Here is a 21722-nt window from a genome sequence, read left to right as displayed (position 1 = left end):
TTGTTCTGCAGTTGTTCCATAACTGTTCAATACACGTTTGATACTTGTTTGATCCTGAGGTGCCAGGCATCTGCACCAGCGGTGCGTCGCAGGTTTTTGCCAGTCAGTTCTGGTTTTTACATTCAGTTACCCATCACAGTGCAAAAGAAAAGCAGAAAGTGATAGTAAGCGTGAATTCAATGAACAGTGGGAAAATAAGTTCTTAGTTACAGTGTTCTCACATAATAGAAGACATGATCTTAATAGACACCACAAAACACAACATCAGACTGAAATAGAAGGAAAACTGAAGCTAGTGCTTGGGTCTGAGTTACGGAAAGAATATATGATTAAGAAAAGGAAGAAATCAAAAGAAGACGGAATATATTTGTTAAAAGTCTTATTAAGGTAAGTAATGTTTATCTTGTTTTTATATTAAATCAATATATCATGTAAAAATGCTAAATATGTCTATACTAACATATTTTTACAAGAATTGAATGGCGCATCTGAACTCGTGCGTGAAAAAATTGACGCACGGAATGTAAAAGGTTGGCCACCCCGGGTTAGAGGCTACCCAGATGGAATATAAGGTTTTTCCCCTCCACCCTAAGGGTGGCCTCATTGTAGCATAAGAGGAGGTCATGGACTGACACGTCGGAATGGGAATGGGAATTAAAATGTTTGGCCACTGGGAATTTCTGCTTTTAGAGGATGGAACGGAGGTGCTCAACGAAGTGGTACAACAATTTATGAGGGGTCTCACCAATGTAGAGGCGGCTGCATCTGGAGCACCAGACACAATGGACGTCCACAGGAACAGATGCAGCAGAGATGAAGGAACTGAGAAAAGGGAATAGCACTTTTACAGGAGACAGACTGGGAAGAGATGTAGTCAAGAATACCATAGGAATTGGTAGGTTTATAAAAGACACCGGTTGACAGCTTGTCACAAGAGATGGAAACAGAGTCATCAAGAATTGGAAGCAAGATGCCAGAAATGGACCAAGTGAATTTAAGTGCACGGTAGAAGTTTGAGGCAAAGCTGATGAAATTGACGAGCTCAGCATTGGTGTATGAAGCAGCACCAATACAGTTGTCAGTGTAGCAGAGGGAGAGTTGGGAAGCATTATTGTGGAAGGCTTGGAACATGAACTGTCAAATCAAATCAAATCAAGTTTAATTATCATTCAAACCATTCATAGATACAGCTGATCGAGACAGCATTCTTCTGGGACCAAGGTGCAAAACATTTAAAGTAGCAAGCAGGCTTTAAAATAGCGAGCAAAGAAGCATATTCACTCGAAAAAAAAACATATATATAGTTCAAGATCCTGTGCAACAATGTCCAGCAATCGATGCTACAGTCCCCTTGCAGTGTGTGGATGCAGCCTATAGAGAAGAAGTTATCACCCTGACACAATGGTGTCAAGAAAACAACCTCTCCCTCAATATCACAAAAACCAAGGAACTGGTTGTGGACTACAGGAGGAACGGAGACAGGCTAACCCCTATTGATGTCAATGGATCTGGGGTTGAGAGGTTTAAGTTCCTCGGCATAAACACCACCGAGGACCGCACATGGTCTGTACATACCGGCTGTGTGGTGAAAAAGGCATAGCAGTGCCTCTTTCACCTCAGACAGTTGAAGTTTGGTATGTGCCCCCTAATCCTAAGAACTTTCTACAGAGTCACGATGAGAGCATCCTGACTGGCTGCATCACTGCCTGATATGGGAACTATACTTCCCTCAATCAAAGGACTCTGCAGAGAGTGGTGCGGACAGCCCAGCGCATCTGTAGATGTGAACTTCCCACTATTCAGGACAGTTACAAAGACAGGTGTGTAAAAAGGGCCTGAAGGATCACTGGAGACCTGAGTCACCCCAACCACAAACTGTTCCAGCTGCTACCATCCAGGAAACAGTACCGCAGCGTAATAACCAGGCCCAAAAGGCTCCAGGACAACTTCTTCCACCAGGCCATCAGACTGCTTAATTCATGCTGATGCAACTGTATTTCTATGTTATATTGACTATCTATCCCATTGTACATAATACATAATATTTATTATAAATTACTATAATTGCCCATTGCACATTTAGACAGACATAACATGATGATTTTTACTCCTCATTTTTATTCAATTCACCCTGCCATTCCTCCATTTGAACACGGGAGGGCAGCACCAATGGGAAAGGCCCTGCCGAGCACAGACACCCGATTATAGTGCTTCCATGACTCTCACCTGGTCTGCTGTATCAAGCAAGCCCAAGGCTTGAGGCCTCTTTCACACTACAGCCGAGGCTACACAGCTCCCATGTGGTCTGCCCCTCCACCAGACAAGGGTAACGGGCCTGCAGCAGCTTACGTTATCACTATCCAACAGATCTTGCGATCGCAAGTGAAATGTCCGAGACCATCTCTCCTGCACCAACCTGGACGTTTCCAAGTAGCAGACAGCAACACACTCTGCAGCCAGGTCAGCTCCTCAGAACTCAAACCGGCACCTCCAATATCCTGACGGGCTCCGCTGATATCCCAACCATCTCATTTCCCGATTTCCCAACTAGCCCTTTTGACACCTTGGCTGGCTCTTTCTTCAGCATCACGACCAGCCTCTTTGACACCTTGGCTTGCTCCTTCAACATCACAACTGGCTCCTTTGACACTTCCACTGCCAACACCAGTCCAGTCAAAGAAAAGCTCACGGATGGAGTAGCCTTGCAGTACCCGAAGTTCTTGGAGTAGAAATGTCTTTGGATCATATAAAACAAATTTTACAAAGAGAAAAAGCACCTTTGGTTGGCCCCCAAGAGGGTGCTACATTCGCATGCATCACCTTCTTACCATAAGATGTTCTACGTAGCCAACGAAAAGGCAGCATATTTGAGGCCATGGCTACTCCTTGAATTTGGAGAAAGTAGGAGGAGCCGATGGTAAAATTGTTGAGGGTGAGGACCATTTCTACCAGACAGAGGAGGGTGGTGGTGGAGGGGAGCTGGTTGATTCTATAATTGCAAAAGAAAATGAGAGCTTTAAGGTCTTCTTGATGGGGCATAGATATAAGGACTGGACATCCATGGTGAAAATGAGGTGGTCAGGGCCAGGTTATTGAAAGTTAGTGAGGAGATCGAGAGCATGAGAAGTGACGTGGATGTAAGTGGAAAGGGACTGAACTAAGGAGAATAGAGTGGATTTGAGGTAAGAGGAAATGAGTTCAGTAGACCAGGAGCAGGCACAGACAATAGGCTTAACTGGACAGTCAGATTACCCCACAGGTGACCAATGTGGGGTAGGTAACTATAAGCTTGGTGGCAGTGGATGGGAGTTCTCCAGAGATGATGAGGTCAGTGATGCTGTCGGTGTGGAGTCCTCTTGAAGGGGTCGGTATTAGGAGGTGACTGAGAGTTACAGTCTACCATAGCAAAGTAGAGTTCTGTTCACCATGCTACAACAGCACCCTTTTACTCTGCAGGTTTGATGCTGAGGTTGGGATTGTCTGCAGGTTTGATAGTGAGGTTGTGGTTGTCTGCAGGTTTGAAGATGAGGTTGGGATTGTCTGCAGGTTTGGTGGTGAGGTTGGGATTGTCTGCAGGTTTGGTGGTGAGGTTGGGATTGTCTGCAGGTTTGATGGTAAGGTTGTGATTGTCTGCAGGTTTGATGGTGAGGTTGTGGTTGTCTGCAGGTTTGATGCTGAGGTTGTGATTGTCTGCAGGTTTGGTGGTGAGGTTGGGATTGTCTGCAGGTTTGGTGGTGAGGTTGGGATTGTCTGCAGGTTTGATGGTGAGGTTGGGATTGTCTGCAGGTTTGATGGTGAGGTTGAGATTGTCTGCAGGTTTGATGGTGAGGTTGGGATTGTCTGCAGGTTTGATGGTGAGGTTGGGATTGTCTGCAGGTTTGATGGTAAGGTTGGGATTGTCTGCAGGTTTGATGGTAAGGTTAATGGTATAATTATTGAGTTAGTATTTATTTAATTCACTTGTAAAGATTTTTGAAGAATTAGTTGAACAAAATGTCAATACTGAATGATGAGTTTGACAATCTAGTCAAATGCAACAGAAGTTGCTTGAGTACAACAGCTGTATTTCTGCATATGTACAGTATGTGGTCAGCAAATTCTCCATTTTTCTGTCACACATAATGTTACCCATCCTGCTGAATATGGCCAGCATTTTGTTTTTATTCTTTAAGATTTCTAGGGTTTGCAGTTTTTCACTGCAGCAACAAAAGATCGGCTGTAGGAATTTAGTAGATCAAGCAACATCAATGACAGGAAAGGAATTGTCAACATTTTGGGTTGAATCGCTTTATCAGGCTCAGCCTTTTGAGTTCCTGAGGCAGATTGCTTGTTGCTTCCAATTCCAGCATCTTCAGTTTCTTTTTTCTCTACTGTTCTTGTCCTTTTCATTTACTACAATGTGTAATGTATTAAATGAACAGATTGCACTTGACCAATTTCACCACACTGCAGAAGAAAATTACAACATTGGCTGTTATGTATGAAAACACAGATTATCATCAAACCCTTGTCTCAATGATATTCATTGCACTCACAGCCAGAGAAGCAAACACTGAGTTAGTTGTAAAGTGCAGTAACAACTACTGTGTAGACAACTGTGACAGCCTCAAGCACGTACCAGTAAGTGAATAAATGAATTCATTATCAGCTTTGAGCAGTGTTGGTTGTTGGATATACATTGGTGAGGAGAGTGTAAGAGTTCTTATTCTTCATTAAAGAGTGTCATAGTATCATTTACATTGCTCTGAATGGGTAGATAGAGCAATTGCTTAACAGCGCAAGTAAGTGTCCTCCCTCCAACAATGCAACGAGAAAATTTCAGCCTGGAATAAATCTGGAAAGGAGTTAGAAATCAAACTTGATTTCAATTCTTCTCATCTTGATTCCTTATGTGAAATGCTGCAGATTTGAGGCTAATTTCTTTGCACCCGATACTTTGTAAGTGCAAGATGTTATTATTGTAAGTAATTGTAATCTATTTATTATATGATGAGATTGGGACATGTACCAGATGGAATTAAAAGAAAAGTTTCTTTCCTCAATACCTACAGAAAGTTGGAGACTGAATTGATTGTGATATTTGTTCATCTTGTTTATGAATATCATAGTTCTTTCTTTGTAACCATGAAATCAAAAACATTGATTTTTTTATTATTCATTAACAGGATATGAACTTTATTGACTAGGTAAGAATCTGTTGTACCTGAAACATTTACCTTCCAAGTATAGGCCAAAAAAGGACAGCAGGCATTCTTTCCTGAAGAACAATCACAAAACAAATGGGTTTTAGAACAACCTAGTAGCTTCCTAGTTACCCTTACTGAAGCTATCTTGGTTAGAAAAAAAATGGCATCTAGCTACTTAAAGTTAAGTTCCTCAACTGCCACATTGGGATCTGAACTCATACTTCTAGATCAGTGACCCAGATTTCTGGCTGCGAGCCCAGTAATTTAACTATTGCACTACCGTACATCCATGAAGAAATGCACACTTAATACAGTGATATTAAGTAACTCAGTATTTCCATTGGATGGAGATACTGAACTTCACTTTTGGAGGAACTCAGCAATTTTGTTAACCCAAGCCATTTGTATGTCATTAGGTAACCCATGTGCAGAATATCTGCAATGGCCATCCAAAGCTCCCATTGCATGCTATTGCAACTTCTCTAAAAATTTTCTCACTGTCTGACCATCCTCAGCTTTTTCCACCGCAAAGTTTAGCCCAAAGCAAACTAAAGGTAAGTTCAGGGAACATTTGCATGGAGTTCTGCACAGGAATGTTCCATTGAGGCAGGGAAGGGCTTGCAGAATTAAAGAACCATGGTGTACAAAGTATGTAGAAAATCTAGTTAAGAAGAAAAGAAAAGCTTACAAAAGGTTTGAGAAACTAGGAGCTGTTAGAGCTCTAGAACATTACAAGGTTGCTAGGAAGGAGCTTAAGAATGGAATTAGGAGAGCCAGAAGGAGCCACGAGAAGGCCTTGGTGAGCAGGATTAAGGAAAACCCCAAGGCATTCTACAACTATGTGAAGAGCAAGGGGATAAGCTGAATAGGACCAATCAGGTGCAATAGTGGAAACGTGTACGTGGAGTTGGAGAAGGTGGTGAAGATACTTAATGAATACTTTGCTTCAGTATTCACCAGGGAAAAAGACCTTGGCAATTGTCGCGATGACTTACAGCGGACTGTAATGCTTGAGCATTTAGACATTAAGAAACAGGATGTGATGGAGCTTTTGAAAAGTATTAAGTCAGATAAGTCACCGGAACTGGATGAGATGTACCCCAGGCTACTATGGGAGGTGAGGGAGGAGACTGCTGAGCCTCTTGCGATGATCTTTGTGTCATCAATAGGGATGGGAGAAGTACCGAAGGATTGGAGGGTTGCAAATGTTGTTTCCTTGTTCAAGAAAGGGAGTAGAGGTAACAGAGGAAATTATAGACTAGTGAGTCTAACATCAGTGGTGGGCAAGTTGTTGGAGAAGATCCTGAGAGGCAGGATTTATGAGCATTTGGAGAGACATCCTGCTTGGTGGCGCAATAAAATCAGCATCAGACCCCAGAGCGAAGGTTCCCGAGTTCGAATCCAAGTCAGGTTGAGTGTCAAGCTAGCAACTCAGCCTTGTAAAAACAAGAATAGCTTGCTAAGGAAACACTGTCAAAAGATGGTGCCCTGATGACTCCACTGCCGAGTTAAGGGCGATTCCTCTTCTTCTTCTTGGAGAGACGTTCTCTGATTAGGGATAAAGAAGTAGAAGGGTAGGTCAGTAAGTTTGCTGATGACACAAAGGTTGGGGGTGTTGTGGATAATCTGGAGAGTTGTCAGAGGTTACGACGTGACATTGACAGGATGCAGAACTGGGCTGAGAAGTGGCAGATGGACTTCAACCCAGATAACTGTAAAGTGGTTCATTTTGGTAGGTCCAATTTGAAGACGGAATATAATATAAATGGTAAGACTCTTGGTAGTGTGGAGGATCTGTCTCCCAGGACCAAGGCTCTGTGTTCCAGTCTCCCAAGTCTGAGTCTGAGCTTCATGTCCTCATCCAGCCCTGGGGTCCCGCGTCTTGCCCCCATGTCCAGTCCTGTTGCCTTGCCACGTCTTGTCCTCGCCTAGATCCGGAGTCCGAGCTCGAGTCAAGACCTAGGTTCCGGGTCCTTGTCCAGTCTCTGGCTCAGAGTTCCAAGTTCCTAGTTCCTTGTCCCGATCCCACTTTCCTAGTCTAGTCCTAGCCCAGGCCCTGTATCCTTGACTCATCCACCGCCTGTGTCTTGTCCAGCGTCGTTTCTTCCCTACTTCCCTTGCTTTCTTGACACACCTAGTCCTGTTCCTAATACTTCAGTGTCTGTGTCTTGCATTTGGTTCCGCTCACAATGCCCACCCTATGACAGAACGAACCAGCCATCCATGGACCCAGCAATGCAGACACTGTCCTCTAACTCTCGTCATCCTGGGTTCCCTCCTGATTGAATAGCCCCCACCTGTCCAGGTCATCCTTAGTCCTGGAGAGCCTGTTCGGTCGCCCGGAGGCTCCCATAGAGGGGGGGAGGGGGTGCTATCATGGTCCGGTCCATGATGTCCGTATTCCAGTTCATGGTCCGGTCCGTGGATACTGGACTCCGGGTCTTCTGGCTGTCCCTTGTGTCAGTTGGGCTTAATCATTGGTACCTGATGCTCGTCTTGGGGGCTGGGAATATAAGTGGCCCTGGATTTGCATGTAAGTGCTTGTTTGTCTTGTCAGTATCCCATCCTTGCCTATGTTGGTTAAGACAGGCTGTCTTTGATGTTACCCTGAGGCTGGACTGTTCCCTTCCCTTCCCTTTCTTTCTGTAGCCCTTGCCTGGAGCCCCGCCTGCTACCTTGTGCCTGGAGCCCTGCCTGTGTCCTCGCCTATTCTTGCTGTCAAGTTCTACCACTGGAGCAAGACTGGAGCTTTGCTATGTCCAGATAAGGAACTGTCTTTTGTTGTTTGTAACTGTCTCTTTGTGTCCTCACCTTCGCTAGGTAGGTCTGGCCGCTTGCTGCTAACCTAGTATTGGGTACTGTCTTGCCATGTTCAGCTTCCTGTATATGAGTCCTGGCCCTACATCCTGTTCCCTAGGAGGGGTCCTGGCTCTGTGTTCTGCGTTCCTGTCTCCCGGGACCAAGGCTCTGTGTTCCAGTCTCCCAAATCCTAGTCTGAGCTTCATGTCCTCATCCAGCCCAGGAGTCCTAAGTCTTGTCCCCATGTCCAGTCCTGTTGCCTTGCCACGTCTTGTCCTCGCCTAGATCCGGAGTCCGAGCCTCAGTCAAGACCCAGGTTCCAGGTCCCTGTCTAGTCTCTGGCTCGGAGTCCTTGTCCAGGTTCCTAGTGCCTCGTCCAGGTCCTGCTTTCCTAGTCTAGTCCTAACCCAGGCCCTGTATCCTAGTCTCATCCAGGGCCTGTGTCTCGTCCAGTGTCATTTATTCCCCACTTCCCTTGTTTTCTTGACACACCTAGTCCTGTTCCTAGTACAGTGTCTGTGTCCTGCATTTGGGTCCGCTCTCAGCGCCCACCTTATGACACCCCAACCTCTGAGGTTAGACTAACTGGCCTATAATTTCCTTTCTTCTGACTCTCTCCCTTCTTGAAGAGTGGAGTGACATCTGCAATTTTCCATTCTTCCAGAACCATTCCAGAATCTAGTGATTCTTTCAAGAGTTACTAATGCCTTCACAATTTCTTCAGCCACCTCCTTCAGAACCCTGGGGTGTGCACCAGCTGGTCCAGGTCACTTTTCACCTTTCAGTTTCTCAAGAGCCTTCTCCCTAGCAATGTTACTTCACACTGTTGATAACCCCTGACATCTGGAACTTCCGCTATACTGCTAGTGTCTTCCACAGTTAAGATCGATGTGAAATTCTTATTCACTTTGCCTGCCATTTCCTTGTTCCCCATTCCTACCTCTCCAGTGTTCCAAAATGCAGTCTCATCTCTCCTTCACACTTCATGTATCTGAAGAAACTTTTGGTATGTACTTTAATATTATTGGCTAGCTCACTTTCATATTCCAGCTTTACCTTCCTAGTGACTTTTTTTAGTTGCCTTCTGCTGATATTTAAGTTTCTCAATCTTCTAACTTCCCACTAATTTGTGCTCTATTATATGCCCTCTCTTTGGCTTTTATGTTGGCTTTGGCTTGACCTGTAAGCCACAGTTCTGTCAACTTGCCATTAGAATACATATTCCTCTTTGGGATGTATATATCCTGTGCCTTCCAAATTGCTTCCAGAAATTCCAGCCATCATCTTTGCCTGTGTTCTTTTCCAAACAATTCTGGCCAACTCTCTCGTGCCTGTGTAATTCTCTTTACTCCACTGTAACATCGGATACTGATACAACTGGCTTTAGCTTCTCAAATTTCAGGGTGAATTCAATCAGGTTATGACCACTTGCCCATAAGGGATCCTTTACTTAAGCTCTCTCATTAGTTATGGTTTATTGCACAACGCTCAATCCAGAATAGCTGATCTCCTAGTGGGCTCAACCACCAGCAAAAATAAAAAGCCATCTCATAGGCATTCTAGAAATTGCCCCTCTTTGAATCCAGCACCAACTTGATTTTCCCAATCTATCTACATATTGAAGTCCCCCAAGACTATTGTAACATTGCTCTTTTGGCATGCATTTTCTGTCTCCCATTGTAACTTGTATATCACATCCTTTCTACTGTTTGAGGGTATGTATATAACTCCCATCAGGGTCTTTTTACCCTTTGAATTCCTTAGCTCTATCCACAGCAATTCAACACCTTCTGACCCTATGTCACCTTTTTCTAATGATTAAATTTCATTTTTTACCAACAGAACCATGTCACCCCCTCTGCCTTCCTGCCTGTCCTTTTGATACAATGTGTATCCTTGGACATTAAGTTCCCAGCTAAAATCTTCTTTCAGCCATGATTCAGTGATGCCTGCAACATCATATATGGTAATCTGACACTGTGCTACAAGTTCATCGACCTTATTCCATTTGCTGCACGCATTCAGATATAATACCTCCAGTCCTGTATTCTCTCTTTTCAATTTTGTCTGCCTTTTACATTGCAACCCATCCTGTTGATTGCAATTTTGCCCTATCAGCCTCTCCTTGCTAACAGCCTTGCTACACGTTACCTCTGATATAAACCAACTACCTCATCTTCAGCACTATCACTCCAGTTCCCATCTCCCTGCCAAATTAGTTTAAAGTCACCCAAAAAACTCTAGCTAACTTGCTCACAATGATGTTGGACTCCCTTGGGTTCAAGTGTACCCCACTCCTTTTGTCCAGGTCATACCTTCCCCAGAAGAGATCTGAACCACTGTCCCCACTGCACCAGTTCCTCAGCCACACATTCAACTGCCAAATCATCTTATTCTTACAACACACAAAATGCTGGAGGAACTCAGCAGGCCAGGCAGCAAATATGGAAAAGAGTACAGTTGACGTTTCCATCCAGCTACTGGCACAATGAGACCACAGTCAGGCTGGTGGAGCAACTCCTTATATTCCACCCATGAAGGCTACCCAGATGGAATACAAGGCATTGCTACTCAAGCCTGAGTGTGACAGGAGAGGAGGCCATGGATGGACATGTCAGAATGGGAATAGGAAGTGGAATTAAAATGAGGCCACCGGGAGATCCTGCTTCCTCTGGTGGACGAAGCACAAGCTGCTCAGCGAAGCAGTCTCCCAACCTATTTTGGGTCTTACCGATATACAAGAGGCCATACTGGGAGTGCCAGATACAATAGATGATAAGAACAGACACAAGGGTGAAGTGAAAGATGTGCTTGGTGATGGGATCCCATTGGAGATGACGGAAGTTCCGGAGAGTTATGTGCTGGACACAGAGGCTAGTGGGGCGGTAGGTGAGGACATGAGGGACCGTATCCCTGGGGGGTGGCAGGAAAATGGACTGAAGGCAGATGTGCACAAAATGGAAGAGTTGCTGTTGAGGGCAACATTGATAGTGGAGGAAGGGAAGCCCCTTTGGAGAAGAAGGACATCTTCACTCTGGAATGAAAAGCCTCATCCTGAGAGCAGATGCAATGGAGATGGACGAACTGAGAGAAGGGGATGGCATTTTTACAAGTAACAAGATTGTAAGAGGTAGCTGTGAGACTCAAGTGGCTTTGCAATAGACATAAGCTGTCTCCAGAGATAGAGACAGTGAGGTTGAGAAAGGGGAGGGAGGTGTCGGAAATGGACCAGATAAATTTGAGGGCAGGGTGGAAATTGGAGACAAAGTTGATGAACTTGATGAGCTCAGCATGGGTGTAGGAAGCAGCACCATTGCAGTCATCAATGTAGTGAAGAAAAGTAGAGGAATGACACCAGTATAGACTTGGAACAAAGACTGTTCCACATAGCCGATAAACAGGCAGGCATAGTTGGAACCCATGCAAGTACGCATGGTCTCACCTTTTGTTTGAAGGAAGTGAGAGGAGCCAAAAAAGAAATTGAGAGTCCTATTCAATTATTGAATATCCTATTCTTACCTTCACTGGCACATGGCACAGGCAGCAATCCAAAGATTACTACCCTGGAGATCCTGTTTCTCAGATTTCTACCTAGCTTCTTAATATCACTCTTCAGGATCTCCTCACCTTGTCTACCTACATCATTGATGCAAATATGTACCAAGACTTCAGGCTGCTCACCCTTGCCCTTGAGAATACCATGGACCCAATCCGAGACATCCCTGATCCTGGCACCAGGGAGGCAACATACCATCCGGACATCTGTACCATGCACACAGAACCTCATCTCTGTTCCTCTGAATAAGGAAACTCCAATCAGCACTGCAACCCTCTTCACCTCTCTGCTCTTCTGAGCCACAACACCAGACTTAATGTCAGAGACTCGGTCACTGTGGCTCCCCCCAGTAGGTCAACCCTCTCAATAGTATCTAAATTTGTATACCTACTACTGATGGGAATGGCTGCAGGCAAACTCTGCACTGGCTGTGTATTTCCTTTCCTTCTCCTGACAGTCATCCAGTTACCTGTCTCCTGCACCCTAGGGGTGACTAATTCCCTGTAGCTCCTCTCAATCACCTCCTCATTCTCCCAAATGAGTTGAAGGTTATCAAGCTGCAGCTCCAGCTCCTTATTACATTCTCTCAGGAGTTGCAACTCGGTGCACCTGGTGCAGATGGTGTTTATTTGGGAGACTGGTCTTCTCCCAGACATCCCACATCTCACAAAGAGTACAAATCATTTTCACTATACCACTATGCCCTGATAGATAAGGAATGAATAAATAAGAGCAGGGAGAGAAACTTACAAGACTAATAGCCTCACCCAGGCCTGATCAGCCAAAGCCACTCTAAAGGCTGGCATACTCACAAGAATGGCTGCTCTGCTTGCATTTGAATTATTTTTATCGGCTCTTTCTAATACATCCCTCTAGCTGATTCTCCTCAACTCTGAGAAACTGCCATGAAATACTGCCTTTATGCTTTGAAGTTATAAAACATAATTCCTTCTCTACAAATTAAAACTAACATTATTTCTCATTCAGTGCTACTCCTGATGAATTGTTTTTGACATGAAACATCGATTTTGATTTTCTTTCCACAGGAGCTTCCTAGCTTGCTGAATATTTCCACCATTGTTGGAAGACATCGTGTTTGGCTGGGTATCAGGGGATGCCCACCAGAGCCCCCAACTCCTCCTGAGCAGACAGATGAAGCCTTAATTTAACTCTCCTTTACAAAGGATGGTACTGCACACACATTAACAAGAACAGAAAAAAATCAGAGCAGGAGTAGGCCGCTTGGTCTCTAAAGCCTTCCCCACCAATCATGGCTGATCTATGCTGGTCTCAATTCTCTCTGTGTCAGTTCTTCATAACCCTTAGTTCCTTGATATTTCAATTATCTACATATCTCCAATTCTTAGTCAAGATCACCTTTAATCTTACACAAACTAATGATGTTAGAACAGATTTTTAAATGGACTCTTCCTTTTCCAGAACCACAATCAGTCCATGGTCGTCTAATATTTTCATTGCTGGTAGGCATACTTGAAATGGTTTTGAAGCTGTGAAATCTTCCCCACGTCTTTCCATCCCCCCCCCCACCCCCACTCCTTCCAATGAAGGATTTTAACTTCTCTCCATGCATTAGGACTTGATGAGAGGAGGCCAGGAATTTTTAACTCTATTGCGATGGACTAACAGAATTACTCAAAAGATGTGCTGCTGACTAGAATATTAAAACACATGCAGACAGTCAAGAAGCTGGAGCTTTTCCCCCCTGACGCTTAATAGGCTGAGATAATGTGAATAGTCACTGCACCTTTTTTCCAAGGTAAGGGAGAGGGCATGAAGTTAAGATGAGAGGGGAAAAATTTAAAGGGCACTCAAGGGGCAACATTTTCCCACCCGGGGGTGGGTATACGGAATAAACTGCCAGAGCAAGTGGTGGAGGCAAGTGCAATTACAACATACATCAGGTAAAAAATGGGATAAGAAAAGGCCACTTTGGTGATACAGATAAATTGGGCCAATGGGTTTGCTTCCATGCTGTTCGACTCTATCACTCAATGATTTTATGGAAGTATAAGTCCTCAGGCTAAGGTAATGCTTAGTTGGATTACTGTAAATTTTATACTCTATAAGACTTCTGTAGTTTATGCAACCAATCTCCTTCCATGTTCTGAAAATGGCCCCCGTAAATCAACAAGCAGTAACAATAGCACCAATAGATCGGAATAAATGCACCATTTTCAGGTTGGAAGGTTGCAATTTTTGGGTCATTACAGAGATTGGTGCTAGATGTGTGCAACTGTTCACAATCCATATTACTGAGGAGATCCAAGTTTGCGAAAGATACAAAGCTAAGTGTCATCATGGGGTGTGAGGAAGATGCTTAGAGGAGTGGATATAAACAGGTTAAATAAGTGGGCTAATGGAATATAATTTAGAAAATGTGAGGTCTTACACTTTAGTAATGAAAAGTTACAGCAAGTTGCAATCTACGAGATCTACTTTACTGATTCCTACAGACAAGGCTGTTTATTCAGCATATTTCCAGGATACCTGATATAGTATGTCTTGCCAGCCTATGAGCTGTGGTTTGTTACAGCAAGATTAAATGGGGTACTTTCTTTAGGGCTTCCCAATGTCTTATTTTCAGAACCAAAAGAAAGGATGGGCAATGACTGGGTTTTGCAAGAAGTGTGAGTGGGTGCAGATGACTATCTGGTGAAAACTGCTGCAGTTGATGATCCAGGTTGCGTGGGAAGAGAGGTAGTAATAGGAAGGAATGGCATGATCATTGTCATGATTGTCTCTCTGGTTGGCAACTCTGCTTCCATGAGGGAGAGGGTGTGTGCTGTACGAGCAATTCTCAAAGAAAAGTCAATTCTGCTTGAAAATTAGCATCGTCATGTATGTTGCACAAAGTCAGCAATTTTCATTCTTGGCCTTGTGCACCAGATGACAGAAGGAGAACTCCAGGCAGGCGCAGTGGCTGCAATCCACACTGCTTTTCTGATTTTCACTTGTGCAATTGTTGCCTGAAGTGCTTGCAAGCTAATTGTAATCCAAGTTAGTTAAACTCAAAGATGTAACGTTAGAAAGTTCCTGCTGTGGAGGGAAGCTATGCAAGAATGAGGTATGGCTGATGCAGGCACGGGCAAGAGAGAGAAACACAGCAAAACTATTAGAAACTAAAGATATAATGAGTATCTCTGCCCTGCTTGAAAACTTGGGGGAGAGATGATATTGATAAAAGGTTTATTGAAGCTATGGCTGTAACGAACAGCAGCTATAGTGAGACAGTATTGGCAGAGATGAGTGTCCAAGATCTCTACGGTGTTACCGTGAATTGGTTCTGTTAAATAATACTAAGGGATTTGGTCAAGTTTTTTTGTTGTGCAAGTTTTGTGAACCGACTTTCTGTGTTTGATGAACTATTTCATCCAATGAACCAAGAAACAAGATGGTGAGCTACCAAAGATCGAAGAACCAGTGCAGGAACTAAATGGTTCATGATGTAGACGATTTAATACGGTTGCATGCATACATTTATTTTCACTTGAATGATCTGAATTTGATTTTCTGCAAGAACTGATTATTTTTGCAAAGACTAAATGAGATTTACTTTGTTTAAAAATTGTGACGTTGGAGAATTTGTCATGTAAAGAGTTAAGCTGTATACATGTATTTTGTGAGCTGAATTTGAATTTGTAGACACACTGAACTGAAACTGAAGTTAACCATAATACTTAAGAACAGGAAAGCAATTAGTTTCCTAACTAACTAGCGATAAATAGAAAGGCAATTGTTAGTCTGTAAACCTTTAAATAGGGAATGACACTAGATCTAATTAATTAGAGGAATTGGAGTAACAAGGATTATTCTAATGAATCTCACTGACTCAGTGAAAAGGAATTTGGTTTTCGTTTGATATCTGAGATTTGGAATCTAAACAGAATGTTGGAATTTTGAACTGTTCTTACTCATGTAAATATTTTCTATACATTGCTATTTTTTATAAACAAACTTATCATCAGAGTGTGTGTTTTGTATTCACTGCCTCATTCCAATAGTTGGAGCTTCAAACGTCCTACTAGCACCTAGTGAGGTACTATGTAATGTGATTTTCTCATAAAGAGTGCGGTGACCAGTCACACAAGGTAAGACCAGCACTACACAGGTGTTACATGACCACGAAGAACCAAACATTTATAGTATCCAGCAGAGCCTCCTTCTAATTAATACAAGTTGACTTTCCGGACCAGGTCCCAAGACAGAAGCAGGAACCTGACTCAGATGGGTTTCTTTAATGGTAAGTAAGCTTCTCCTTTCATTTATCTGACCACCAAAACAAACAAAAACACTTACCATTCCACTAACAAAATATATAAAGGGATGGCATTGGATTTCATGCTCTGCTTATTTTTCCGGTAATAGATTCTTCAACAAAACATTTGAGCCCTGTAATGACCTGGTCATTTAGCGCACACTTACAGTTATCATTTCTAGGAAATAATTCCAAAATTTACAGGTAACCTGAAAGTCAACCTTATGGTAAATGATTAGGAGTATAACCGCAGACATCACAGGGACATGGGAGAATGAAATTTAATATACAGTCTTGTGAAATTATGTACATTTATACATCAGTAATCATGCCTTAGCACACTGCTTCTGTAAACTATGCACATAAATTTGACAGAAATGCATTAAAAATTCAACAATTGTTCACAGTTCTCTGTCAATCATGTATCTGGTGCATTTATGTGTAAAGGCATCTGGACTTGCCAAGTGGCATCCAACTTTTGTATAAGTGATATACAAGGCTGTCCAGAATATCACTTATTGATGATCATATATACATGCACAGCTGTGGATAGCATGACATATCTGTAGTACTACATTTAGAACTGGGTCTCCTTGCTTAAGGAAATGCACTAACATGGAAGAATTCATAGTACGTAGAACATAAAGTATTTTAGCACAGTACAGGTCCTTTGGCCCACCAGGTTCTGCTATATAAAGCCTCAGCATTACATCCTTGCTTTCATTTGCTAAGTCTCTCGAAATGAATGCTAACATTGTATTTCCCTTCCTTATAGCCAACTCTATCCACATGTTAAAATTAAGGGAATCCTTCCAAGTTCCTTTACACCATTGATTTCTGATTTTTCCCCCCGTTTAGAAAATTGTCTGCTGTTATTCCTTCCACTAAACTGCACAGTTAACTTCCTACACTATATTCCATCTGTCACTTCTTTGCCATTTCTCTTTATCTGCATTCTTTCTGCTTCCTCAACACTACCTATCCCTTCATCCATCTTTGTGTCATCCCAAACTTGGCTACAAATCCAACAATTCTGTCATCCAAATCATTGATGATATAACATGATAACAAGTGGTCCCAACACCGATCACTGTGGAACACTGCTAGTTACCAGCAGCTAACCAGAAAAGGCCCCCTTTTTTCCCGTACTCTTTACCTCCTGCCATTCAGCCAATCTTCTAAGCCTGCTAATATTTTTCCTGCAATTCCATGGACTCTTCTGTTGTTTAGCAGCCTCATGTGCACATTTATTTTGTTTAGCAAACTCACCTGGAACTTACTATTGTGCACCCCACAAAGGCTGAACACTTGGAGATTAAATGTGTAAGGCCTATTCATTAGTATAGTTCTTGGGCAGGAGGACTGTTCTTCCCAGGAAAAATGTTCATCTATTTTATTCTTCCATTTTAGCAATGGTGTAATGCAACAAAACTGAATCATAAATTAATCACAGCAATCAATCCCTGTCAAACAGTCCCTTACAGACACAGTCATTGTAAAGAAGTGAACTTCCTTTAGCAAAGATATTATAGCTCCACCTTGTGAACTAAAAAGGAGATGTCTGTAGAAGTAGTCCCTCTAACATTTTACTCCTTTTTTGGGTCCCTTAACTCCAGCTGAGCTGCTCAATGAAACAGACAGGAAACAATGTTAACAATTGACCAAAGGAAGAACAGGACATAACAATGATTCTTTCACACTTTAATCATCATTCAGACAGGATGCAGAATCAGAATCAAGATTAATATCTCCAGCATATGTCGTGGAAATTTGTTAACCTAGCAGCAGCAGTGCAATGCAAAACATGATAATATAGAAAAATAGAGGAAATCATTTATGGTAAATATATATATATGTATATTAAATAGTTAAATTTAAAAAGTGCAAAAACAAAAATAATATATATTAAAAAAAGAGAAGCAGTGTTCATGGGTTCAATGTCCATTTAGGAATCAGATGGCAGAGAAGAAGAAGCCGTTCCTGAATCGCTGAGTGTGTGCCTTCAGGCTTCTGTACCTCCTTCCTGATGGTAACAAAGAGGGCATGTCCTGGGTGATGGGGGTCCTTAATAATAGATGCTGCAGCAGGGCCTGAATCCAGATATCACAACGGGAAATTTAAAACCTCCTTTAGCCCATCAGTTCTGTAGACCTGTTTGAGCTGAGCTTTCACATTATTAAACATATTAGGGTTAGATCTAGACTCTTTAATGCTTAAAACCAAGTAATAATATTTTCAGCAAGCTTACCATGATGGCTGATATGGGAAAAGGGAAGTCAAACAAATGTATTCGGGTGAGTCTCTTGACCACAGCCCCATGATTTCAAAATTTAGTTACATCTTTGTAACTCACATTTAGAAATATGCAACCTAGCTTCAGCTTCCATTTCCTAGCCTGCCTTCTCTTCAGCCATAACCTAACGGTGCATGTTCTCTTCAATTCATATCAAGCACACATTTAGACTCATCTCACTAATATCTTCACATTCCCCTCAACATGCCCTACCATTCACTACACAGTAGAGCCAATTTATGGTGGCCAAATAACCTACTAAACCCCACAACTCTGGGATGCAGGAAGAAACTAAGATATCTGCAGGAAACCCACACAGTCGCAGGAAAAGTATGTCAACTCCACACAGAGAACACTGAAGGTCAGGATTAAACCCAAGGCAGCAAATTTACCAGGTGTGACACTATACTTCACTTAATATGGATTTTTCTTCACCCCTGGAACTTCACCCATTTCTTTCCCCACTGTTGTTTTTTTGTCGAAGGTCATCATAAGGAATGCACTGTCTAGAAGGGAGATGGATGCAGAAAAAAGATTGAAAACCAGATATCTATTTGAATCCAAATGTTTACCCATATAAGAGAAAAGAGGAATGCAATCAAGAACTATGACAAAGTTTGTACCTTGGCCAATGGTTGTAGATGCCTTCTCTATTCCTCCTCCTTCTCCTGTCACAATTCATCATGAAGCATCTTAGTGCTGCACATCTTAATTCAACTCCATCAAAAGAAGTTTTTATAAAGTACTTCTTTATAAAGAAGTCCATCTCCCCAAACAGAACTATTTATTCTACACTCTGTGACCACTTTAATAGTTATAAAGGTGCACCTGCTCATTAATGCATGGTAGTGTAATGTTTAGCACAACGCTTTGCAGTACAGGCAACCCAGGTTCAACTCCAACCGCTGCCTGTAAGGAGTTAGTACATTCTCCGTGTGACTGCGTGTGTTTTCTTTGTGTGCTGCAGTTTCCTCCCATAGTCCAAAGAAGTACCGATTGATAGGTTAATTGGTCATTGTAAATTGTCCCATGATTAGGCTAGGGTTAAATCAGGGGTTGCTGGGTAGCGTGACTCAATGGCCTGGAAGGGCCTATTCAATGCTGTATTGCAATAAATAAATAATGCAAATATCTAATCAGCCAATCATGTGGCTGCAACACAATGCATAAAAGCATGCAGAAATGGCAAAAGGTTCAGTTGTTGTTCAGACCTAACATCGGAAAGAAATGTGATTGTCTTTGACCATGGAATGATTATTGGTGCCAGATGAGGTAGTTTGAGTGTCTCAGAAACTGCTGATCGCCTGGGATTATCATGTACTACAGTCTCTAGAGTTTACAGAGAATGGTGCAAGAACCAAAAAACATCCAGAGAGTGGCAGTTCTATGGGTAAAAATGGCAAGACTGGTTCAAATTGACAGGAAGGTGACAGTAACTTAAACAACCATGCATTGCAACAGTACGTGCAAAAGAGCTATGCTCACAGAAATTTAGACCACTATCAAATGTAAAATCTCCTAAACTCCCCCATTTTGACCAAATTTCTGTTGTGCCCTCCTGACATCTTTTGTTTGTTTTGTTTTATACACATCTCTGAAGCCATTGAGAGATACTTTATGTCTGTAATAGAGGTGCTGTGTGAACACAAGGAGCTGTTATTATAATAAATGGCTAGTGAAGGTGTGAAAATTGTAGGCTTGTTTTATTGACCAAGTAAATGTTGGCAGGTGCTATGCTGCTCTTCAGTTGGCAGTTTGGAAGAAAATTGTTAGCTAATACTATTACACAGGTGCACACCTTTTCATCTGTTCAATAAAAAAAAACATACTGTGCTGAATATCAGATGCTCGAGAATTGGACCTCCTACTTGGCCACTGCATTCAACAGAAATTGAAAAAGCCTTTGACTCTACAAGCTGTGAAAAGGTTTTAGGATAATCATCAGGATCATCTTGATCCAGTTAACTCTTGTGGACCACTTCACCTGGCCTTTCATGTCAGTGGATTTATAGGGCCACATACTGAATTGACAGCGCTTGTGTGAGGACTGAGTGTGTGCTGCAGGCCAAATTGAGCATCATCCAATCCACAGCGTTTATTTGATGCCTGTGGCAACTCCGGTAAGCTTTCAGGGAAGTATCATATTAATCACCTGTGTAATGCAGCCAACATTGTTAGGTAGGACGGCCGATTCTTTTATACAGTATGATCATTTATTTATTGATTAGCTAATTCAGGTGTTTGACATGATCACTTCAGGGGGATATTCTTGGAAGGCAACAAGACACTTCTTTCGGCCCAATGTGGAGGTTGAACCTCAGTTTCAAAGCTTACAGTGGGATTTGAACCTGACATTGTGACTCAGAAGTGTGATTGGGTTCCAGCTGAGCCAACATGACATGATGGTGACATTGAGATTAGCGTCCTAGAGATCTTATATACAAAAAAACAGCTGGAGGTTGATTTATATTACAAGATCATGAATAAAGAGCTTAGGCAATGAATGTCTGTTTAAGAGTTCACTTGTAACTTCAGGTACGAACGCTAACCAAAGATAAATGGGAAGAACTCTAGTCAGAGGAACATAGTCATTGCCCTAAAACAGAAAATCAACTGTTGAGTGGTGAATTCTCTAGCCTGGAGATCAAAATAGTATTATATATTTGCATGTACTGAGTGCACCTGGCTGCACTGCCAATCATGTCTGCACATGTACCCTTTTCTTCTGAGATTTGTTTGAAGGAGGAAGAAACCTGGACGTTCCTCACCCAACCTTATCTTTGTCTAATGTTAAACTCAACCTCATCCAAATCTCTATTTGCTCATGCACTAACTTGCACCAAGTACTATTCATGCATCAATGCTATTCATGCTGCCGATAATTGGCAAAAGTCCTATTTTACACAGTACTTCCTTTTAAAAGGTAGAAGCAAGAGGAGTCCATTTGGCCACTTGTACCTGTTCTATCTTACAATTACAATGTGATTAACTGTCTTATTAACCTTAATGCCATTTCTAGTGCCAAACCCACATTATGTGGTTTTCTTAGTACCATAACTGAGAATTGTCTGTCTCATATGACATTGATCAACAATGCTAGCTTTTGTATTAAAAAAAATCCCCTGGTGATTGGGTAGGGAATCCTGCGGACAGCTGCAACTGGACAACCGACCAAAAAAGTAATAGATCCTCTCATTACGCAGTTTGCCTAATGACTAAGGGCAACCCATGTGCCATTTGCAATCTCGAGGAAGAACTAAACTTTGATGCCAAACCCACTCTGCGCAGGAGTTCTCAAAGTCCTTTCAAACATAGGCTCAAGACTCAATGGATTCTAGATCATTCCATCTAATGCCAGGCCTAAATCCATTGGGCCCATGCAATGCCAGGTCTGAGAGACTGGGGACCATCCAAAGGCGGACTGTGTCTTTGACGCCTTGTAGATTCCTTCCCAGACTTCACTCCTACTAATGATAGGCAATGTACATGAACTATTCTAGATGGACCTGATGTTGCAATGCACAAAAGGCATTGAGGGTAGACAAGACATAGACTGTGTCCAGCTTTTCACTTAGTGCAAGATGTTTTTCCACTTGATGGAGTTTTTTTCTT

This window comes from Hemitrygon akajei, chromosome 1, assembly GCF_048418815.1.
Source record: "Hemitrygon akajei chromosome 1, sHemAka1.3, whole genome shotgun sequence".
NCBI classification, from domain to species: Eukaryota; Metazoa; Chordata; class Chondrichthyes; order Myliobatiformes; family Dasyatidae; genus Hemitrygon; species Hemitrygon akajei.
This window is presented reverse-complemented; position numbering follows the sequence as displayed.